The following is a 25,831-nucleotide window of genomic DNA, read 5'->3' on the forward strand; positions in this document are numbered from 1 at the left end:
CCTGCTGGCTGCCCGGGTTCGGATCCTAGGCGCGCACTGACGCACCGCTTGTCAAGCCATGCTGTGGCAGTGTCCCATATAAAGTGGAGGAAGATGGGCATGGATGTTAGCCCAGGGCCAGTCTTCCTCAGCAAAAAGGGGAGGATTGGCAGATGTTAGCTCAGAGCTGATCTTCCTCACAGAAAAAAAAGAAAAGAAATCACTGCTCATCAGAGGTGAATAGGCTTGCTGTGATGTCAAGGCTTTGGGGACAGGCTCCAGCTGACTCCTGGGCAGGCCCCAGTCAGTGTGGGTAGGCACTGAACCTCATGTAGTGTCACTGTCCTGCCAAACCAGCTCTGGCCCCACCTCAGAGAAGGGCATCTCTGTCTACCAAGACGCCCAAGCAAGAAACTTGGGTACCACCCTAGCTCCTCCCTTCTCATACTCCATCAGCCAGGTAGTCACCAAACTGAATTAATTCTGACTCTTAAAGATGTCTTAGAGCTGTTCTTACACCACTGCCAGGATATTTCCAAATCTGATTATGCTGTTCCATGCACAAAGGAGAAGTTTCTCCATCTCCTGTTGGATGTCAATGATGACACAGCCCCAACTGTGAGTGACAGCCGCTTGGGGACCCTAGGGGAATCGACGTTTGAGAGAGGTCAGCACTGTTTATGGCAAAACATGAAAATAAAACACAGAGGCCCTGATGACATCCTTGAGCTGCTGACTGCACCACACTTGGGGCCACCCTACCTCTAGGCTCACTGTTCAAGGGAAAAAGTTCCTTATTGCTCAAGGTGATTTTTATTGAAGTCTTACATTTCCCATAGTGAAAAGCATCCTAACTGATGACTTACAGCAACAATTTTTTGGTGTTATAAGTTCATGTTCTCTTGGATTGAAGAGAAAATCAATTGCAGCCAGCTGAAGGGGAAAAAAAAGAAAAAAAGGTAGAATGTCTTGGAAGGGCTAGGGCAGCTCATGGAATCCAACATGGAGGGGGTCAAGCAGCTAAGCTTTAGGAAGGGCCAGAGCGAGGGTGGCACTGAGGGTGTCTTCCTCTCCCTTTAGAGCACCACTGTTCACAGAACCCAGATCCAGACAACTTCTCTCTAGATCAAAACTTGAACTTCCGGAGATGAAACTTTGATTGGACTGGGCGCTACCCTTGGACCAGGGGGATGGCCTTGACAGGGGGATGGGGTCGCAGAGAAGAAACAGGACCCCAGAAGCCACTCCTTGGGCTGCAAAGGCAATGCCCAGAGAGACAGGGACTAGGGAGACAACCCAATAAGCTGACCACAATTGAGGATGACTAAACTCAAATGGTTACCATCGCGTGTGTCTGGACTCCTTGAATGCAAATAACAGACACCAACTCATTGAACACTCAATCATTGAACCAATGATTGAATTATAAACTTAAGCCCCAATATTTCACACTAGTGAGATTGAAATTAGTGGTAAGTTTCATTTTTTAAAAACTGAATTTAACAGGTATAAGGCTTACCTATTTCTAAAGAATTATTCTAGTAGTGTTTAAGAAAAACAATTAGATCTAGAAACAATCCAGTAAACTGTACTGTAAACATTATGACTACAATTGCCCCATTATGTCCCAATTCTGGCTTTTTGGGCAGTGTTGAGAAAGGAGATAAAAAATTAATTTGCCTATATTTGTTGTTAGGAATACACACCATGGGCAGTTCTTGCTGGAAACTATGTTAAGCCCTAATTTTGATTCAATACAGAAGCATAAAATTCCTTCAGTTTCCTTTCATGTCATCCTAACAAATGGTTGTCTGAACTTCTCCTATGGTGGTTAACTAATAATGATTTATTTTGCCTCACTTAAGCTTAGAGGGAAATGTATTGGTTTTTATAACCACAGTGTAGGAAGGGCAGAGGTGCAGGTGGTCGTTGGGAGAGTGGGACCCCAGGTGTAGATCTTCATTGGAGGTCTCCCCTATCTTTCCCAAACTTGTCTGTGTATGGTGGATCCATGCTCTTGGGTTGCCTTCTCTCTAAGACTGGACTCAGGAAACTCTGGGCTTAAATTCTTTCTATTTCACTCCTGAAAGGATTCCAGTGGGGAGAATTTCAAGAAAGGTCTCTAGTTGGCCTGGCCTGGATCATGAGCCCATTGCTGCACCAAACACTGTCCAAGGGATGCCAAGGACTGTGATTGCAGCAGCTGGATCAGGAGCCAGCCTGTATGAGCAGGGGCTGTGATTGGCAGTGAGGGTTAGGATTAGGATGGGCATGTGGGAGGGGCAGTTCTCTAAAGTAAAATCGTTCCATTACTAGAAGAGGAGGGTGGACAAAACCACAATGATATCCTTTCTACATTGACATCGTTGTGTTTTTCCTACTCTTTCAAAGACTCAAAAACTGGACATTATATCTGTGTTTGTGGGGAATGGAGGACGAGAGCAAATCTAAGAAGGTTGATCATACTGTGTGAGGCCTGAAATTAACCAACTTATACAGAGTTGATTTTAAGGCTTTTGACTACAAAGCAATCACCCCTAATATATTAACAGTAAAATTAGCCAGAATTTTTGTTGTTGTTGTTGTTGGATTAGTGAATGGTTGTCCCATTGTTTTGAACTTGAATTAGCTGAAATGCTGCTCTATTTTATTGTCCCTAAATTATCTGATCTGTGAATAATTATATAGATATTAGATTTTGTTTGCTTACTCATTTTTTTTCCTAAGTATTGCTTTAGTTTTGCTTGGAGTTGGAGAATGTTGAAAAGGCTTCTCAAATATTAAATTATCGGCAGACCATACAAAACTGTGTTCTGGCTTTGGACTAGAGTGTTTTTGGTGTGTTTTTTCAAGTTCTTTGAAACCACTTAAAAAAAAACTTACTTCAAACTGCCTGACTTAATATGGAGAAGAAAGCTAATTGTGATATAAATTACACCCCACCAAGCCTTACTTTCTGTATACCCTGGTGGATGAGTTAGCTACTGAGATAAAAAGGGAATTTGATTGTTTCTGAGCACCAGTCACCACGTTATTATGCCCACTGTTTTCTCTTTACCTTGGAGAGAAACGTTTTTACCCTTTTATAAAAACAGAGAATTATTTCTGGTTTCAAAAGTAGTAAGTACTCATGGTAAAACATTCATCCTCTCTTGCTTTTAAAGTTTTTTTTTTTTTTAAGGCAAAATAAATCATTATTAGTTAACCACCATAGGAGAAGTTCAGACAACCATTTGTTAGGATGACATGAAAGGAAACTGAAGGAATTTTATGCTTCTGTATTGAATCAAAATTAGGGCTTAACATAGTTTCCAGCAAGAACCGCCCATGGTGCGTATTCCTAACAACAAATATAGGCAAATTAATTTTTTATCTCCTTTCTCAACACTGCCCAAAAAGCCAGAATTGGGACATAATGGGGCAATTGTAGTCATAATGTTTACAGTACAGTTTACTGGATTGTTTCTAGATCTAATTGTTTTTCTTAAACACTACTAGAATAATTCTTTAGAAATAGGTAAGCCTTATACCTGTTAAATTCAGTTTTTAAAAAATGAAACTTACCACTAATTTCAATCTCACTAGTGTGAAATATTGGGGCTTAAGTTTATAATTCAATCATTAACTGTATAATGGGTACGGAAAAAAATTCATGAGAGCTGCTAGAAAATTAAATCTTATTACCAAAAAAAAAAAAGATGGGCACGTCTGTTCTGTAAGTGTAGGGTGAAGAGGCTACTGGAAGTGTTCTAAATATAGGAGAGGAGGTAGACTGAGCCTTGACTGCAACCACAGAAGATGTACAAAGTTGGTCAAATCATCAGAATTATGCAGAGGTCAGAGGTTCCTCCAGGACAGTGAGCCAAAGTCTAAAGGGCTAAAGCAGCCACAGACTGGTGCTGGGCCAGTTTGCCTCAGACCGGAAGCCACTTATATTCTTCCCGCTGCCATAGAAATTGGTTGGCTTCTAACATTCTGTGACCTGGGGCCTTAGAAGCTGTTCCAGACCTGAGGGAGCATGACAATTAACTGACAATTAGCCTGACTGGGGAGGGAGGACAGGAAACTCACTGAGGCAAATGGCCGGGCAGCCAAGCCAGACGGGCTAGGCCTATAGCTACAGAGATGGTCCATTGCGTCTGAGTCGGACAGGCGAGGTGGCTGTGTAGCAGGTAGTCTACCTCAGAGAGAAAGACACAAAAGTGCCACTTGTGTCCCAGATTGCTGTAGAGAGAGCTCAGGTAAATGCTTAAGTCTAGGTTGTGTTGAGAATGCATCTACTTTTCCTAAATAAATAAAAAAGAACCACATTCAGGGACAGAGCACAGATTTGAGATATAGCACTACTGTGTGTTCTTGTATTTGTGTTCTGGGTGAGTCCCAGTTACAGGTAAAATAAGAACAAGGGATTAATTAAACCTTCCATAGAAGCCAGTCTCCATATGTTTCTTTCTTTTATTAGGTATGTGCTTTTTGGATTATCTAGTGTGTTATAGTTTCATGGAAGGGTGAAGATTTTCTATAAGCTTATAATCATATTCCTCTCTTAATGGAAAAAGCACTGTCTTCAAAATTTGTTGTGAAATCAACTTTCGTGAAATGAATCAGACCTTCCATTTATTTATATGATTTTTTTAAAAAGATTCTTTGGCTCCTTAGGAAAATATATACACAAATTTCTGCCTTATTGCTATGACATTCTGAAAATTACTGGCGTGCATTCGTACTTTATTTTCATTGCAACACTCTAAGTTATTACTAGCTTGCCCTACTAGTGGAACAAAAGGAAAGAGAGATGAAATGATTTGCTGTGATTCCTCAGCTAACCACTGAAACCCGAGAATAAAGCCTTATTTCTAAATCAAATCCAATCATAAGAAAAAAATTCAGGGCCAGCCCAGTGGCGTAGCGGTTAAGTTCGCACGTTCTGCTTCAGTGGCCCAGGGTTCGCCGATTCAGATCCTGGGCACCAACCTACTCAGTGCTCATCAACCTATGCTGAGGTGGCGTCCCATATAGAAGAGCTACAACCCTACAACTATAATACACAACTATGTACTGGGGCTTTGGGGAGAAAAAAGAAAAAGAGGAAGATTGGCAACAGATGTTAGCTCAGGGCCAATCTTCCTCAAAAAGAAAAAAATTCAATCTAGTTCAATAAACTATTCACCTTCTTCATAAAGCAGATGTACCCCTTAGAAGAGAAGAATCCTACGTGTTTACTATCAATAGTTCAAAGCTATGAAGGCAAGAGCAAATCCAGTGTGCTAGGGGAGAGGCAGCATTGTCTGCCTCAGCCAGGAAGCCTCCTATATTCTTCATGCTGTCTCAAAAACCATTTGGAAAAATTAGCAAGAAAATATAAGTGAATATTTATGTAAGCTTAAAATAGAAAAAGACCTTTGTAGGCATGGTATTAAATGTATAATCCACAAAAGGAAAGATTAGGAGAGTTGACTACATACATGTTTTTAAAAACTTCTATACATAAAAAAAATGGAAAGTTATCATTAAAAACATATGGGCCAGTCCAGTGGTATAGTGGTTAAGTTCCCGTGCTCTGCTTTGGTGGCCCGAGGTTCTCAGGTTTGGATCCCGGGTGCAGACCTACATACCGCTCATCAAGTCATGCTGTGGCAGGCATCTCACGTACAAAATAGAGAAAGATAGGCAAGATGTTAGCTCAGGGACAATGTTCCTCAAGCAAAAAGAGGAAGATGGGCACAGATGTCAGCCCAGGGCCAATCTTCCTCAGCAAAAATGAAAAATAAATGTAATAAGGGATAGACAAAGGATTAATACAATGTAGAGAGTCAGTAAGCAAAAGCCCAGCATACCAGTAGACAAGAACAGGCAATTCCCAAAAGAAGAAATAAAAATGTCCAATAAATATAAGGAAACAATTCCACCAGTATTTATAGGGATATAATAAAAGTTATAAAAGAGGTACAAATAAAAGTGAGATGTCTTTTTAAAATTTTTGCCTGTAAGGTTGGTAAAACAATAAAAAGATAATCAATGTTGATAAGGGGTTGAGTCATGGGATATTCTCATCAGGGGACCTTTTGACAAAATATATATATCAAAAAGAGTAAAACGTGTGACGCATCCTTTTGACCCAGGAATTCTTTCTAGCGTCTTATCCTAAAGAACAACTGAACAAATCCACACAGACGTTTAAATAAGGCTGTAGTGTTATTTAAAATTGTGCAATAGGGAAAACAATTCAACGTGCAACAATAAGGAATTGTCCAACTAAATTAATTGCATATCAAGATATGGAACAATATGCAGCTAATGAACATCATGCAATTAGATATTTATTGATGTATCATTTTTATTCATAATTTCTGAAAACTGGAAACCAACTCAGATGCCCTTCAACCGGTGAGTGGATAAACAAACCATGGTACAGCCATACAGTGGATTATACTCGGCAATAATAAGGAGCAAACTATTGTTGCATGCAACACCTTGGATGGTTCGTGTAAGCCAGACTCAAAAGGCTACATGCTGTATGATCAACTGATATGACATCTGGAAAAGGCAGAACTATACTGATGGAGAGAAGATCAGTGGTTGGTAAGAGTTGGGGGTAGTGAGGGGGCTTGTCTGTGAAGGAGCAGCAGGAAAGAGTTTTTTAGGGATGATGCCATTGTTCCGTATCCTGATGGTTGTGGTTGTTACCCGAGTCTATGCATTTGTCAAAACTCATAGAATTGTCAACTAAAAAAAAATTGAATTTTAGTGTACATAAATTTAAAATTAAATTATATTTCTAGCTACCAAAGAAAGGCAGAGAGAGAGGGAGGGAGGAAGGGGGAGAAATATGACTTGTAGAGAAATAAATGCTAAAGAGACTCCAATTTTTTTTTAACTTTTGTGACACAGAAATCTGTTACAATATATTATTGAGTGAAACAAGCAGGGAAGTCCTCTCTGTTGCATTTTGCACAATGTTCCGTGAAAGAGTCATTTCATGAGGTTCTCTGATGAGAATGAGGATTCCTTAAGCAGTTTGTCACAAGTCTGCTGCCCTCCTCAAGCCAATACGCAGTAGTATATCAAGGTTCTTAAATATTTGAAATCAAAGAAACCGGTTTAACATTGCTCACCAAGGCTCTATCCTGTTGAGTACAGTCAATGAAATTCTTTCTTTTTTTTAATATTCAATTTATTTAAACTAAAAAAAACAAAAACAATTCATCCATTTCTCCCACCTCCTACTCTCTGCCTCTGGCAACCACCAATCTGTTCTCTGTATCTCTGAACTTTGGTTTTTTTATATATCTATATATAAATTTTATTTTTTAGATTCTACATATGAGAGATCATGCAGTATTTGTCTTTCTCTGACTTATTTGGCTTAGCATAATGCCCTTGAGGTCCACCCATGTTGTCTCAAATGGCAAAATTTCATTCTTTTTTATGGCTGAATAATATTCCATTGTATGTATGTGTATATATACCATGATTTCTTTATCCATTCATCCACCAATGGATACCTAGGCTGTTTCCAAGTCAAGGAAATTCCAAGCACTTCCTTTAAAATACATTATAGATATCCTATACCAACTCTTCATTATTCCTGTGGAAATTTCGGAATTTCAAATTGATTTCTCTTTGCTGGTTTGTATGTTTCTGGACTGTCTCCTCCCTGACGACTATTGATGGATGCTTGGTAATGCCAATTAAACAACAGAGTTTTATTTAAAAACCGAGGCTCTATAGAGGAGCAGAAAATAGAATCAACTTCAGGTATTTTAAACAAGAATGGAATTTAATTCTGGGAATATGATGCTTACAAAATGTTGGGAGGGCTTGATGAGCAGGAAGAGACCATTTGCTATTGCTGCCACGCAGAAGTCAAAGAGCTGTTGGTAACATTGCTACCACCACTCTCACGATCTCCGCCTCTCGGCGCTCACCAACTAAACAAGCAGACACTGGGCTGAGTCCAGCCGCTGTAACAGCCTTAGGTGCTCTGGAAAACTAGGAGCTGGTGACCAGATGCTGGAATCCTCAACCCTGCTGCTGCCACTCACCTTTCTGTGATTTTGCCAGATCACAGAAACAGCAGGAAGAAGGTGGCTTCCACCTCCTTTCCACCTCCCAGATTCTGCAAGAGTGCATCCACCTGGTGGAACCTGGTTTCCAAAAGAGCCAAGAGAATGTAATTTTTATCTTTCCCACATCTCAAATTCAGGTGGGAGGTGGGATTAGACACAGGCTGCCAGTTGGCCATTTCCATCACGCTTCCCAAACCATTTCCCGTGCTTCCGTTTTCCCATCATCATCTAGTTTCTTCTAAGCCTATTATGGGAAACTCTGATTAGGATAATTTCCTAGAGGTGGGCGTCTAGGGAAAACTATATGTACATTTTACCAACAGAAAAGACAAGAATGTGAATTTCCTGATGTTTGTTTTTTTTTTAATGTTAAGTACAAATATTTCTATTTCAGTAGATAAAAGGATGATTAAGAGGTTTTCCTTCAAAGTCCCTTAGGTTATCTTGCATTTTAAGGTATAAATATCACTTTATTAGCAGTCAGTGTAAGCTGTGATATAGGCATATGGTTGGTTATATTCCTGTCTGTTTGTTCCGTTAAGTGTGAGTCCCTTGAGGCGTAGAATCTTATTTTCTGCACCTTTGTATCTCCCATAGTCCCCAAGAGAGTTCCTGACAGTAAGCGCACAGTAAATGTTGGGTGGATTGCAGTGGACTTCATCTGTTATCTGTTCATCAATCTATTTTTTCTCTATTATTTCTTTGTACTTTATTGAGTCAGATTTGACAAGATTCATCTATTAATCTGAATATTGCATTCACTGAAGGAGACCAGGCCAGATCATACATCTAATATTTTGTTTCAACATTCTTTTATTTTGCCTGTGAGAATAAACTTTGGTGGAAAATTTCATACAAGACGTCACGCAACAGCAAATACCGTACAAGCATGGTTGCTCCATTTTGAGCTTCTAGAATTCCCAGAGTTGAATGTGGCAGATGTCTTGATGTGGAAGAAGGGACCATGGATCAAGCAGTAGTCAGCAGCTTGAAGGCTTGGGGTTCTTTGAGGGACCAGTTCTTTGGAGAGAAGGAAATCTTCTGGTGAGAGTATCATGCTTCACACATTTCATTCAATAAATTAGAGGATGATGTATCCAGGGCTGTAGAGGTAAGTTCTGCAGTTCCTAATGGACTTGAGAATTTCACAAATTGAGAACGTGGTACCTGGTTCTTGGATATAGATGTATAAGTAGTACCTAGAGGATAAGGAGAGATGAGTAGGTACACTCAAGTAATCACCATCCAGATTACTGTAAATCTAGCATGACTAGTATGTCAGAAGTCCCCTCATGCCCCCTACTCTGCATCTCCCCCAAGGTACCCACTCCCCAGATCTCTGACACCATACCTTAGTTGAGCTTCACATAAATGGGATTATACAGTATGCATTCTCCAGCGCTGGGCTTCTTTTACGTACTATTTTGTTTGTGATATTCACCCATGTTGTTGTGTGTAGATTTAGTTCATCAATTTTTATTCTTGTATAGTATTAAGTTATATGACTATATCACATTTTATTTATTCCTCCTATTACTGATGGATATTGGTTGTTTCCAGTTTGACACTATTATAAATGATGCTGCTCTGAACTTTCTTTTATGTGCCTTTTACAGCGTAGATGTAAATTTTACTGTTGAGTATGAAAGTAGAAGTAAAATTGCTGGGTCATAAGGTGTGTTCAGCTTTAGGATATGCTATTGCGTTTTCTGAAGAATTGCACCAATTTACTCTCCCACCAGTCACGTATGAGATTTCCAGTTCTTCACATTCTTGTCAGCACTTGCTAATGTCAGTCATTTTCACTTTAACCGTTCTAGTGGGTGTGTAGCAGTATCTTATTGTGCTTTTATTTTGATTTCTCAGATGAATACGTTCAGCCCCCTTTCATATGTTTATTGGCCATTTATGTATCTTCTTGTGTGGGTACATGTTTGTCTCTTGTCTGTTTCTTTATTGAATTGCTTGTCTTTTCTTTATTGATTTATTGGTGAGTCATTGGTCAGATGTACAGTATGGCAAATTTTTTTTCCATTCTGTGGCTTGCCTTTTTACTCCATTGGTGGTATCTTTAGGTGAATAGAACTTCTTAATTTTAACGTAATCCAATTATCAATCTTTACCTATGGTTACAAATTTTTGTGTCCTGTTTAAGGTATTTTTACCTACCACAAGGTCATGAAGATATTCTCTTATGTTTGAGAAGTTTTGTTATTTTACTTTTCCTGTTTAGATATAGTCTACTTGGAATTGATCTTCTGATTTATTTTTGTGCTATGGGAATACCCAATATACTCAGCACCATTTATTGAAAGGATTGTCCTTTGTCCATTTACTGAGCATCAACTTTGTCATAAATCAAGTGACTATATTCTCTCTCTCTATATATATATACTCTCTACTCTTTTCCATTAGTTTATGTGTCTATCTTCATGCCAATACCACTATCTTATTTACTGTAGCTTGTAGTAAACCTTGATGTCAGGTAGTGAAAGTCCTCCAACTTTGTTCTTCAAAATTATCTTTGCTATTCTTGGCTCTTTGTATTTCCATGTAAATTTTGGAATCAGCTTGTCATTTTCTCCAGTGCTGCATTTTTTATTGGGATTAAATTGAATCGATAGATCAGTTTGAGAGAATTGGCATCTTTTACAGTATTGAGTATTCCAATACATGGGCATAGTACATGCCTCTATTTCGATCTTTAGTTTATCTCAGTAATGTAGTTTTCTGTGTAGAGATCTTGCACACCAAAAAAAAAAAAAAAGATCTTGCATACCATATATTAGATTTATTCCTAAGTATTTGATATGTTTGATGTTGTTGAAATTGCATTTGTTTCATTTTCTAATTATTTTTAGCCCATATATAGAAATAAATTGATTTTTGTACATTGACATATCCAGTGATCTTGCTAAATTCAATTATTAATTCCATTAATTGCTTGTACATTCCTTGGGATTTTCTACTCACATAATTACGTAATTGGTGAATAATGCCAGGTTTACTTCTTCCTCTCCAATATGCATTTCTTTTGTTTGCCTTATCATATGGCCTTGGATCTCCAATGTGATATTGAAAAGAAATGATGATATGGTCATCCTTGTTTCTAGACTCAGAGAGAAAGTGTTTTGTATTTCATCCTTAAGTATAATATTAGATGTAGGTTTTTTTTATTGGTACCATTATTAGTGTAAGAAAGTTTCCTTTTATTCCTAATTTTCCATGTTTTTTTAAATCATAAATGATATTGAATTTTATTAAATGATTTTTTACATCTATTGAGATGAACATGTGATTTTTTTCCTTCATTTTATTAATGTTATCATTTACACTGATTAATTTTTGATTATTAAACCAACTCTGCATTTCTGTAATAAACCCAACTTGGTCATTCTATATTATCCTTTTTTTATATCACTGAATTCACTTTCTCCTAACATGATATTATGGGCTTTTATATTTATATTTGTTGGTATATGATATTTCTTTCTTGTGGGTTTATGTATCAAGGTTATGCTGACCTCATAAAATGATTTGGTAACTGTTTTTCTCTTTTTCTATTTTCTAGGAGAATTTGTATATGGTCTTTTTTTTTTTTTTAATGTTTGGAAGAATTAATCAGTAACCCAAGTGGCCCAGGATATATTTATTTTTGGGGAAAGGTTTTTAATGTTATATTTCTTCAATATACAGAGGACTATTTACATTTTCTATTTTCTCCTTTATCCGTATAGGTTGTGTTTTTGGTCCATTTTATTTCAATTGTCAAAGTAATTGGCATAATATTGTTAATGAGTCTCTTATTATCTTTGTAGCGTCTGTAGGATTTGTAATGATTTCTCTATCTTCATTTTATTTCCTTTGTTATCAGTTTTATAGGGCTTTATCAATTTTAGTAGTCTTTTTGAAGAAGCAAGTTTTGGTTTTGGTAATTTCTCTATTGTACCTGTATTATTTTTTGCTTTTTATTATTTTCATCCTTCTTTTGGAATTAATTTGCTGTTATCCTTCTAGTGTATTTGAAGTAGATTCTTAGTCATTGATTTTTTAGTCCTTCTTTTTCAACACATCTACCTTCCAATATATGTACCTTTCCCTCTAAAAATATGTTTAGTTGCATCCTATAAGTATTAATAAGTTTTTTTCATTGTCATTCAGTTGAAAATATTCTTTAATTTTGCCTATGAGTTACATACAAGGGTATTACTTAAATTTCCAAATATTTGGAAATTTTCTAATTATCATTTTTAAATTTATCTCTAGCCTAATTTCCCTGTAGTCAAAGAAGATACTCTATATGATTTCCATTTCTTGAAATTTGTTGATATTTGCTTTATTTCTCAGCATATAGTTAATTTTTATAAATGTTCCATATATTTTGTGTAATTATTGCCTACAGTGTTTTATATGTCAGGTCATTTTTTTAATTGTACTTTTCAATCTTTTATATCCTTATTGATTTTTTTTCCCTACTCCTCTAAATTACTGAGAGAGGTGTGTAAAAATCTCTTGCTATGATTGTGGATTTGTCTGTTTCTCCTTTTAGTTCTGTCAATTTTTCCTTTATATATTTTGAAATATTTTGAAGTGTATGTTATTTGGTATACACAGTTTTAAAATTTGGTATATGAAGTTTTAAAATTGTCATTTCCCTGATAGATTGACCCTTTTATCATTATGAAATGTCGTTCTTTGTCTCTGTAATGTTTCTAACACTAAAGCCTGCTTTGTCTAATATTAATATAGGAACACCAACTTTCTTTTGGTTAGCATTTGCACAGCATTTTTCCATCCTTTTACTTTCAATTTTTCTGTATCCTCATATTTGCATTGTGTTTCTTGTGAGCAATATATAGTTGGGTTTTGTTTTTTAATTTAGTTTGACAGTTTTACCTTTTAATTGGTGTATTTAGTCTCTTATCACACAAGGTAATCTGATATATTTGGGTTTCAATCTACCATATTGCTCTTTGTTATCATTTCCCCACCTGTTCCTCTTCATCTCTTTTTTGCCTTCTTTTGTATTAATCAAGTATTTTAAGTCTCCCTTTTTCCCTACTCTATTAGCTTTTTAGAACATCTTTACTGTTCTTTTGGCGATTTCCCAAGAGATTACAACATGCATCCTTGATTTATGCGAGTCAAATGCAAATTAGTACTTTTCACTTCCTGGAAAGTGGATTTTTAAATGAAATGTAATTCTACATATACTTTAAAGGCCACAAGAACTTATTTTTATTGTTTTATGATTAAAACACATTTAGGTTTATTCACATATTTATCCTTTCTGTTGTTCCTCATTCCTTCCTACAGTCCTGTTCTTCCGTCTGGCATCTCATTCCTTCTGCCTAAATCACTCCATTTGGTATTTCTGTTAGCATGATTCTGCTGGTAACGAACTCCCAGTTTTGGGGTTTTTTTGGAATGTCTTTATTTCACTTCCATTTTTGAAGGATATTTTTGCTAGGTATAGAATTCTCTGTGTCATTTCCTCCCATGCGCCTGAACTGGATGCCTTCCATTTCTACCTCCCACGATGTGCACTGAATCAGTGTAGCCAGCTGGGTCAGATTGGCAGTGAATTTCCATATCTCATACCTGCCAAGCAAGGGTGACTATTTTAAAAGTTATGGATAATCCATCAGTATAAGCTTTTTGGAGGGCATTTTGCAGAATGTATTAAGGTCTAAAGTGTACGTTTAGCCTTCTAGGCTCCTAGCCCTTTTCTAGGAATTTAACCTAAAGCATATAATTGCACAAGTAAAAAAGTAAACATAATAATAATACACATTTATAGAGCACTTATGATCTGCTAAGCACCATTATAAGTGCTCTACGTGTGTTATTGACCTCAAGGGGACTTAACAGCAGCCCCATGAGGGACGTACTATTATCACTGCAGTCTTACAGACGAGCATAAAAAGGTTAATTAACCTGACCATGGTTATATGGTTGGTAAGAGACTGAACTGAGATTTAAAACCAAGCAGTCTGACTTCAGAATCCATGCTTTTAATCACCTTCCTATACTACCCTCCATCATGTTCATTAATATATTTAATAGCAAACAATGAGATTACACTAAATGCCCATCAATCAGGTCTAGTTAAGTAAAGTATGTTATTCCCGTAGAGTGGAATGTTATACAGCCATTAAAATAATGCAGTGCTGTCATCATGAAAAGATGTGTGTGACATTTTGTCAATGGAAAAAAGCAGGTTACAGAACAGCTTGTACAGTTGGTGCCATTGTTTGTAAAATTGTGTCTGTGTCTGGGGGAGGGATTGGTTATGGACAGAGGGCTCCGAAATGCATTTTTAGTGGTGAGCCTGACTTGTTTTTGACAAAAACAATAAAGCTATTTTTGTTTAATGGATAGAGACTATATCTTATTCTTCCTCTATCCTAGTTTATTTCTTGGTATGTAATAGCCAATTGAAAATAAAAGCACATATAATAGCTTTTGAATGAATGAATAAATAATTATGTTAGCTCTATTATTTTTACATAAGGATTTCCTAGAAGAGAAGGAAGATTTTAGACTTCACTGTGATGAAAGATAACTTCTTCTACTGGGTACTTGCGTTTCTTATGGTTTCTTTCCCTGTGCTTTTTCTTTTTTTTAACAGAACAACACTTAATGTGGATTTTGGCAATAAAACAAATGCATGGGTTTCAAAGAGCTTATGTCTTTTGTCCTTTTATTCCGTGGGAATCAATTTTAAAAATCACAAATCATTGATTTGCAAAATTCCTCTTAGTCATTGTAAACCTACATCCCAAACCTGATTGAAAAGGGAACCAAGTTCTCAACAGAATCAATATTTATCCATCCCTTCTCTGTGGTTTCAAAATGAGAAATTCACCTTAAAGGGGTTGGAGAGTTGAGCTGGTCCAAGTTGCCTGTGGAGAGAAATAGCAGTATCTAACTAGTCAGAAGCGCAAATGGACTGTTTATCCATCACATCATAAAACTGCCTGAGAATTGGTCTCATTACCCAAGTATGTCCTGAGAATTGGTCTCATTACCCAAGTATGTCCTGTTGGTGATCTGGTGGACACCAGCTGGGTCACAGCAGGCAGATGTAGAGGAGTGAAGTAGGTGGCTGGCATCTTATGCTCTGAAAATCAGCTAAAGGTCTAGAACTTAATTTTAATCTCAAAACACTGCTGAGGTCTGTGTTTATATATGTCTGTGGGAATGTTCCTTAAAGCATGCTCACTTGGGAGAGGAAATAAACACTTCACGTATCATATTTTTCAATGCATTCAGGGCTTCCTGAAAGTGCTGTAATTTACTTGATTATTTTAAGCCCCTGAAACCTCCATAAAATTACTTGACGTGCACACGTCTACAGAAGTTTCATTTCCCCACCATACCCCTGATGTCTCACCACATTTGTGAGAACAGAGGGGCACCCAGGTACCACAGTCTTGTACCTCATTGTATCTTGGATCTCATTTCTCCATTTTAATTAGGTTACATGGCTTTACCTTCTTTTCACTTGGCACACACTTAATGAATGACAAAGAAGCGACAATCTCTGTAATTGAGATTGTCCAGCCTCATCAAAAACATTGCATGGCCATATGTGACATCACTAGAAGAGTCTGCAAAGTAAAACTGATACTTTTTTAAGTCTCCAGTAATCTTCAGTTCCTAGTGTGATACAAGGGCTGCAAAGTGTTCCCTTGGAGAGTTCTCTTTCTGCACAAGGAGCCAGGACTCAAGGGTTCAAGCCAGCATTCCTGAGGGTCAGTGACAAAGGGCTGGGACAGATTCACTTTTTTCTCTAAATATGAGCACCCATGTCACCAGGTCTACAAATAATTACCAGATCTTTCTTGTGTGCCTCTTTGCATACAGGTATTTCTACATTAGAATACCACTTTAGGACTTTCAAAAGCTTTCAATATGGTACTAGTATAATTCAGAAGTTTTTACTCTTTCATGCACATTTCAAAAAAAGCACGCTGGACGCTCTGACATGCCCACATTCACCCTGAGGAGCCCACGCTGGCCTCTGTGATTTAGCAGATTTAGGAGAGAAAATCTTTGCCATTCACAGTGTGGTCCCCTGACCAGCAGTCTTGGCATCACCTGGGAGCTTGCTAGAAATGCAGACTCTCAGGCCCCACCTGGACCTACTGAATCAGAACCTACATTTTAACAAGCTTCTCAGCAGACGCGAATGCAAGATAGAGTTTGGAAAGTACTGACACACTCTGCACACATCCCAGCACCCATGGGGACAACGTCAATTAACTTTCAACCTGCGTGGGCCTGTTCAACAATTATACTACATGGAACATGACTTTCTTCCATCCTCTTGTGGCTCGGGGCCCCTCTGCCCACCCAGGTTTGAGAAAAATCACTTAAATGTTTGACAGTGTCTTTTATGTCTTCTAGCAGATCGCCCTTCTCTGTCCTTGTCATTCTTGCAAGCTGCTTAGCTGTTGTTAAAAATGATGTTATAACCTGCCCGGAAGCTTGTTTGATCTCGTGTCATAATCTTGTTGACCTGCCAAGCCCTGTGATTCGTTCGAGTTAGAGCTGTTTGTAATAATGAGAATTACGGGTGGGAAAATTTTATCTGTTTCATGAACTACTGTTTGGACTTGTTAGATTCTGTGAAGCCAAGACAAGCAAGTGATAATTTCCAAAATCATGCTGTATGTGGAATAAAGTTTAGAAATCTATATTATACCTAAATATCTTTCTAGTTAATATTGATATTATAAAAAGCATGCAATAATGTCTTATTATATCATTACATTAAGAAACATCACACCTGCCTTATTTACTTTTTTAGCAAACCAGTGCCATTTAAAGAGGATATACAAGGGAAAACAAGATAAAAATTATAATTGTTATATGAAATATGCATACTCAGTCATTCAAGATAAATAATATTGAAATAAATTATCTACTTGCTAGAGTATAATTTTTAAATAGTAAAATCGTAACTCTGATCCAAATATAAAATGAATAGATGTCAAAGATTTTTTTCAACTCATTAATTAATGAAGGAACCAGTAAAATGTAAAAAAGAACTAAATATTTACAGATAATTGAATAAAGAAAGATTACATTAAGATTGCTGGGTTGGAAAAAAAAAAAAAAGATTGCTGGGTTGTATACAAAACTGGTTACTGTCCTATGGGCAACAAACTGTAATCTTTAGGGTTATCATTTCCACTGAACAGAAATTATTTGCATCTCTACCAGGCAGCGATCTATCAGCTAGCCTGTCACTTTACGAAGTCTGAGATCTTTAATCCATAGTAAACAGTGAGTTGGACGAAGTACTTTCCCTTCTATAATCCTTGGGTGGCTTTACCTCCATATGACATTGAAATGTTTTTGCCTTACATCCAAGTTTTGTATAATTTTTCTTAACACACTTATAGAAAACCATTTTCTATAAAAGTATCAAGATAAATTCTAATTAAAGTTTCAATATGCTCACTTTCCAAGTGGGTGTTTATTCTAAAATTGCAGAAGGTGAAAGCTGCCCTACTCTTTTCTGCCTCATTTTATTTGTTACTCCTGAGCTTCAGTGAGTTTTCAAAAAGTCTCTGTCATAGCCTTCTCTTTATAATCGTTCATTTCCATGCCTAGCGATCCTTAGTCCTAGATTTGTGCTCAGACATCTGAGGTGGCTCAGAGAGAAATCATGACACAGAACGGAGGGGCATCAGTGACAGAGTGCCCGCTCAAACAGCCATGAATATTAGAAGATTCTGCTGTTTACGCTTACACCACAGGGCAAGGTAAATGTGCTTCTTGCTTTTGATTGATCCCTGTGGACCTTGGTGTGTTTCAATATGAAACTGATATTTTTGAACTTATGCATTCCCTTTCTCCCCTATACACATGCTAATTACATAATATGTAGGTTTCTCTCTGTAATCATTTATATTCATATTCATGAACAACGTTGCCTCCGTCTTGTCATTTGGCTTCTATTGAATCTCATTGGCATTATTCTCAGAAATTGAATTAATTGTGAGCTAGCATGGAAAAGAATAAGTATTCTGGGTGTGTTAACTAGGAAACATTGACCTATAACTAAAAATTATTTTCTAGAATAATTGTAAGGTTTGGGAGTTTTTGTTTAGTTTGTTTTAATGTCAGGGTCTGCTTGCATTCAGAGCATTCACTGCATCTACAAAGAAGTGTGTCTTGGCTTTTACTCTGCTCCTGGCTTCAGCTCGCTCTGTGAAGGCAGCCAAGGGCAGAGAAGGCCCTTCACATTCTCAGCAGGGGACCTGGCAGAAGGGAAGATGCCAGAATCATAGAGTTCTCGGCATAAATAGTTCCAAGATCTGAATGCATTCTTTCCTAACAATTGAATGAATGGGTTTGTTCTCTCGCCTTCTTTCTAGTTAGCTAACCTTGTGTTGTGTTGGTCTGCTCAATAGCATTCTTCTGAGAAGATGTTTGGAGCTAGAATGTAAATTTGTCGCAGTAAACTGCATATGGGAACGTGATGTAGGGTCAGAATTCACAGATGCTGGGAGTTCTCAGGGTTAGGGCCTGTTGTTGAAATACCTAGAGATGTTTACCAAAAAGAAGAGTGTTTCTCTTTGGTTAAGAATAAAAACACTATTTTCTGTGTTTCTATAAGCATTCACTAAAATTTGTTCTGATGCTTGGGACAGCTCTATCAGCATTCTGTTCTAAATTTTGGATTGCCTGTCTTTATTATTGTTTTCTGTAATGAGATAGAATAAAGCACAAGCTTTTATCTGAATACTAAGTTTTATAACTGAAAATGAGGATGGGTACAAAAATCAAAGGCATTTAGATCTTTCTCCATTTTAACTTTGGAAAATGTTAGTTTCATGTAATGATTTTTTAATAAACAATTTGAAAGGCTTCACTTAAACCTTGGATGGGAAATTAAAGGTTGATTTTATGTCAAACAATTTGATCTGTAGGGTAGCGCTGGCAAACGCATCTTATGTGCCGTTATTTTAAATGTTACTTACATCATGGAGGAACGGTATATTGATTATCATCTAGATTCTTGGGGGCATTTCGTTTTTTTGGCATGATGTGAAAATTTATAAGCAGCAGTTATCTCTATTTTCGTCTATTATGAAACATTCTGATTTTAACATTACTGATTTCTTTGCCTTCATTATATATTTATTATAGTAAAATAATAGGCCTTGACTATAGAAAATTTAGAAAATACTGCAAAGCATCATCATCTACAATATCACAACAGAAAATATACTCAACATTTTAGTTGATTTCCTTCTGATATCTTATCCATATGTGTAAGCATATATTTCTATAAAATTAGGATCATCCTTTCTGCAAAGTTTGTATTCTGCTTGATCTTATTATGGTTACTTTGAAACCACGAAAAATCAGGTTGCAGAAATGTAGCTTTTCTTTCTTTTTTTTTTTTTATAATTTTATTTATTTATTTATTTTTCCCCCCAAAGCCCCAGTAGATAGTTGTATGTCATGGCTGCACATCCTTCTAGTTGCTGTGTGTGGGACATGGCCTCAGCATGGCCGGAGAAGCGGTGCGTCGGTGCGCGCCTGGGATCCGAACCCGGGCTGCTGGACCCGGGCCGCCAGCAGCGGAGCGCGCGCACCCAACCGCTAAGCCACGGGGCCGGCCCGAAATGTAGCTTTTCAAATGGAAAATGTTTGTGCTATATTATTAAATAAGAAAGCATTATGTATGTCTTTTTTTTTTTTTTGCAAAATTTGAGGTTTTTATATTACCAAGACTTTATTGCTTAAAGGACTTTAAGGTGAAACAAGATTTTTTTCCCTTAAATTGAAAGAAAAACGAACAGGAGAAAAAAGGAGGGAGGAAATGGAGGAAGAGAGGAAGAAAAGAAGACGTGAGGGATTCTGAATTTATATAGATACTCAAAGGACAGGAGTAATTTTTAAAACATTACTTTGTTTTCTCAGATACATACCCAGAAGCGGAATTGCTATCATATGGTAGTTCTATTTTTAATTTTTTTAGGAACCTCTATACTGTTTTCTATAGTGGCTGCACCAAATTACATTCCCACCAACAGTGCACAAGGGTTCCCTTTTCTCCACGTCCTCGGCGACACTTGTTATTTCTTGTCTTTTTGATGAGCCATTCTAACATGTGTGAGGTGATATCTCATTGCGGTTTTGACTTGCATTTTCCTGATGATTAGTGACGTTGAGCACCTTTTCATGTACCTGTTGGCCATCTGTGTGTCTTCTTAGGAAAAATGTCTATTCAGATCTTCTGCCCATTTTTTAATTGGATTGTTTTTTTGCTACTGAGTTGTGTGCATTCTTTATATATTTCAGATATTAGTCACTTATCAGATATATGATTTGCAATTATTTTCTTCCATTCAGTAGGTTGCCTTTTCATTTTGTTGATGGTTTCTTTTGCTGTGCTGAAGCTTTTTAGTTTGATGTAGACCCACGTGTTTATTTTTGCTTTTGTTGCTTTTGTTTTTGGTGTCAGATTAAAAAAATCAACACCAAGACCCATGTCAAGGAACTTACTATGTTTTCTTCTAGGAGTTTTATGGTTTCAAGTCTTATGTTCAAGTCTTTAATTCATTTTGAGTTATGTAAGCTAGTACTCGAGTTTCATTCCTTTGCAGTATGTATTTTTATCTCATTTTTGGTGTAAACAACGTTATAACATGCTTGATTTCTGTCTTTCCCGATTCTTTCTTATTATGATGCGTGCTCCGTTTTTTATGCTATGTTTGCTTGTTTGTGTTTGCTGATTGCTCTGTAGTGGACCATGTGTTACTTTTTGGATTTAATTGGTATGAGATGAAATAACACGGTAAGAATCATCCCTATATGTAAACCTTTGTGAGCAGATTTATTATTTTCTCTGATTATTTTCTTAGAATAAATTCCTAGGAGTGGAATTACGGGGTCTAAGTGGGGAATATTTTGTATATTTTGTATACTTTGTAGTCTAATTATATTCTTCTATGGAAAAGAGCTTTAAATCTGTTTTTTGCAACGTAAAGAATATTTATTCTGCCATTTTTGCCTTCGTGTCTTTTCCTTATTGTGCTTTCTGTACTATTATCTTCTACCTATCTTCCATATAGTTCATATCTCCCTATAAACCACACACACCCTTCCTCTCTTCTCTTCTCTCTGCTCCCAGCCCCCAAACCCACCTGTTCGGGACAGAACTATCCCAGTGCTGGCTAGTGGCTCCCACCTCTGCATTGGTGCTCTGCTCACCGTCCTCTGCCTCACAGCTTGCCTTCATGGTTCTAGAGAACTCTGAGCTGTTCTCCCTCTGGCCCCATGTACTGTGGCAAACACACAACTGTGCAATTCCAAAGAAATCACCTCCCAATTTCAAATCTGCCAAAATCGAAACAGCAGATCCAATTCCAAGTTGAAGATTTCGTGAGCTTTTATAGTTTCTGTGAATTTAGTAGCTTGAAAAAAAAAATCATGTAAAAAAATCATTCTCGAATTTTCAAGCACTACAGTCCTTATTTTTAGCTGTTTAGAATAATTTTATTATTAGAAATTTAGAGTCCCAAATTAGAAAGCTCATTAGCATGGTTCAAGTATTTTCCTTACAAAAACACCTAAATGTCTTTATGATAATATCACCTTTTACTGCTGAAAATCCAACTGTGTGGCCAGAAGGAAAAATTTCTACATGAGCAGCCATGTTGGCTAAAATTTCTTTTGCCTCAAATGCAAGGGCTGTGAACCAAAATAGTCTAGTCTCCTGGTGCATTGAAGATGAACAGAATTAGTTTATATAAAGAGTATTCCAACTGGCTGTCTGGGATTTTGGTAACTGCAATTACAAAGGAAGACAGAGAGAAGGAAGGCGAATTTTCTTTTATGTGTTGAAACAATGGGTATTAAATATTATGTATATTCAGGATAAGAGAAAGGCATTAAATTCTCCCAATCACTATAACTGAATATCTGCTACATGTTAGGCACTGTGATGGGAGCTTTGAGGAATAATGCAAGATGCAAGAGAACTCAGTCTTGCTGATCAGAGTCTTATAATCAACTCGCGAAAACATGGGAACATGTAACGACAGCAAAGGCAATATAAAGGGAGGGCTTTTTAAAGGATATTAAGCAAGTGCCTTCACATTCAGTTCAAGGAGAGGTTATTTCTACCTGTGTTGAGACATGAAGATATTTTGGAAAGGAGTAGCTTTTGAGCTGAACCTCAGGTGAACCGATAAAATCTTGATAAAAATGGTTCAAATGTGTCTGTTCAAGTGTGCCATGTATAAAAGAAATGCAAAACTGATGATAAAATTGTACTAGGCATGTTTGGGAAAAGCAAGTAGACCTATTTGACTGAAGTGGAAAGTTCAAATGGGAAAGTAGTGAGAGAAAACCCTGGAATGATAGAGTAATTAAACCCACATCGTGCAGGACTCTGATGCTCAATCTACAGACTAGTATTTCTCAGAGGTTTCTTTTTGCTTTTTATAATTTGTTCTTTTATTTCTTACTTAACAGGTAAGTCTTTTTAAATCTAATTTTTATTTTGTCAAAGCTATGCATATATAGTTTTTATTATTTTTTTTTATTTTGTTGAGGTCACATTGGTTTATAACATTGTGTAAATTTCAGGTGTACATCATTATATTTTGACTTCTGTGTAGACTGCATCGTGTTTACCACCAAAAGTCTAGTTTCCATCTGTCACCGTACACATGTGCCCCTTTACCCCTTTGGCCCTCTCCCCACCCCCTTCCTCTCTGGTAACCACCAATCTGTTCTCCTTATCTATGTGTTTGTTTTTTATTTAAACTCATTATGCCAATATTACATTGGGGTGTTAAAATGAAGACTCCTGGGCCTCACTTCAGATCAGAATTGAAGGGCAGGTGCTGAAATCTGCATTTTAGTAGTCTTCCTAAGTGATTCCAATGCACACTAAAATTGGAGACCATTTGCTATGGAAACAGCCATCGGGAAGGTGGTTATGAGCGCTTTGGGGCAGGAGAATGGCAGGGAGGAGGTGAACTGAGGGTTTGAACTCTGGTGGTAAAGTGGGCATTCGGAGGTGACAGCAGGAGCGGGAGCTTGTGAATGAAGGAGGAGTCTGTGGGATGTAGTGACTGGTAGTTATGGGTGGTCAGGGGAAGGAGCAGTCAGATGTTGCCTTCAGGACTCTGAGCTTCTGTGACCAGGGAGACTGGGGTGCCGCCAGCAGAAATGTGCATAATACATGAATTTCCCTGAGCACCCACAGGGTCACTCTGAACCTCTAGCCCCCGGGGAAGCTGTTTTACTCCCACCTCTAACAGCAATGCCCACACAAAATACTTGTGGAGTTTTCAAAGGGAATCTTACATGTGCTCATGATCCAATCTGAGCCCCCTAGAGCCATGGTTGCTCTCTCTGATGCCATGGTGTCAGGCTGGTTACTGGGTCCCTTGTTCTCTGCCCAGGCTGTGACCTTGAGCACCTGGGTCTTGCCTGCTGCCCTCCAGGCCCAGCAGCTCCCAGATACCGGCAGTAATGGCCACCCCCCAACCCCCAGCTGGTCTAGGAGATGCTGTTATTGCTCTGAGTACCGCAGTCCCTGCTGGGCATCACCACCCTTCCCCACTGATCTGCGTGTTGCCAGCCTCTCTCTCACTGCCTCACCTGTGCCCACGACTCTGATTCAAGGGCGATAGCGAACGATACAGATGCTCTGCTTTTGTCCTGCCAGGTGGCATCATAAAGTGGAAGTGCTGGCATTCTGTACAGTGTTCTGCATCATGCTTTTTAAAATGCCACGCCACAGCATCCTCATCCTGCTTAGGCTGCAGCGTATCCCATTGTGTGAATATACCACAGTTAGATTTAACGGGTCCCTGTAGACGGAACTTGGTGTTTTTCTCATTTCTTGCTATTACAAACAATACCACAAGGGACAACTTGTAAGTATCTCACTTCAGATGTGGGCAGGTGTATCTCTATGGTCACGTTCCAGAGTGAGATTGTGGGTCAGAGGTTAAATGAATGTGTAATTTTGCCAAGTTTCTCCCATAAGGGTTGTGCCATTTTGCATTCCTATGATTAATGGACAGGAGTCCCTTTTCCCCCTACTGTTTCATCAGCAGAAGCTTCTCAAGCTTCTGGATTGTTGTTAACGCTGATAGGTAAGGGGTACATTCTCAGCACAGTTTGGGGGGCGGGGGGAGGAGCATGTTGGGAACCTCTCGGTGTCCAGACATTGCTTTATACACAGCAGCAGATGCTCACCAGTGTTATTTAGTACAAACAAAAGGGCCACCAGCTTTTTCATGTTTACTTGAAATGTAATTTTTAATTTTATTTTTTAAATTAACAGTGAAATTGACTTTGGGTGGATGGTTCTGTGGATTTTAACACATGTATAGATTTGAGCCACCAGCACCACAATACAGAACAGTTTCATCCCCCCAAAAGCTCCCTCCTCCCTCTGCCTGTCCCTTCGTAGTCCCCCCACTCCTCGACCCTAGCAACCACTGATCTGTTCTCCATCGCTATAGTTATATCTTTTAGAGAATGTCATATAAATAGAACCATACAGTATGTAACCCTTGGAGATAGGCTTTTTCCGTTCAGCATAGTTTCCTGGAGATTTCATCCAATCTGTTGCATGCATCCGTAGTGTGTTGCTTTTTATTGCTGAGAAGTATTCCATTATATGAAGGTAACACAGTCTCTTCACCCATCACTGGCTGAATGGCATTGGGATTGTTGCCAGTTTTTGGTGATTATTAGTAGAACTGCTCTAAACATTCACGTACCAATTTTTATGTTAACATAAGTTTTAATTTCTCCTCAGCACAGTTTAATTTCCACTTCTTATTATGAGTAAGTTTAGGTATATGTTCATATGTTTAAAAGGTATTCAGGGGCAAGCCTGGTGGTGCAGCGGGTCAGTGCCCGTGCTCCACTGGGGCGGCCCGGGGTTTGCAGGTTCAGATCCCGGGTGCGCACCAACACACCGCTTGTCAGGCCATGCTGTGGCAGTGTCCCATATAAAGTAGAGGAAGATGGGCACAGATGTTAGCCCAGGGCCAGTCTTCCTGAGCAAAGAAGAGGAGGATTGGCATGGATGTTAGCTCAGGGCTGATCTTCCTCACAAAAAAATAAATAAATAAATAAAAACTGTTTAAAAAAAAAAAAGAAGGATTAATTAGGGGCCGGCCCAGTGGCGCAAGTGGTTAAGTGCGCGCGCTCTGCTGTGGTGGCCCGGGGTTCACCGGATCGGATCTCGGACGTGCACTGACGCACCGCTTGTTAAGCCATGCTGTGGCGGCGTCCCATATAAAGTAGAGGAAGATGGGCATGGACGTTAGCCCAGTCTTCCTCAGCAAAAAGAAAGAGGAGAATTGGCAGATGTTAGCTCAGGGCCTATCTTCCTCACAAAAAAAAAAAAAAAGGATTAATTAAATCAAAATGGCACATCCACTCACTGAAATTGTATGCACACTGTTTGAAATTCCATCTCTGAAGACGGATTGGTAGTGTCGAGATCTGGCACCACCACATCCAAAATGTCTTCTCAAACCACCCCAAATAAACATATCCTGTAAGTAACGTTGGTGTGCTTGCTGTGTGAATGTGGCTCCCCCAGAAGCTAGCTTCCTTCTCCAGTCCCACTGCCTGCCAAGAAGGGATGGTGCCACCTCTGGGAAGATTATGAAAATACTTGTGATATAATATTAAATCGAAAATAATAGAAGATTGAAGGAACAATGTGATTATAGCTATGCATTAAGAAAACAAATACAGAATTCATTCCAAAAGAC

The 25,831-nt window shown here is 38.1% G+C and overlaps 1 protein-coding gene across 1 annotated transcript in view; it reads left to right on the forward strand.

The window, feature by feature from the left end:
- Positions 1–25,831, forward strand: part of SGPP2 (sphingosine-1-phosphate phosphatase 2) — a 127,202-nt gene that overhangs the window by 100,003 nt on the left and 1,368 nt on the right. The window lies entirely within an intron of this gene.

This window comes from Diceros bicornis, chromosome 37 (genome assembly GCF_020826845.1).
Source record: "Diceros bicornis minor isolate mBicDic1 chromosome 37, mDicBic1.mat.cur, whole genome shotgun sequence".
Taxonomy (NCBI): Eukaryota; Metazoa; Chordata; class Mammalia; order Perissodactyla; family Rhinocerotidae; genus Diceros; species Diceros bicornis.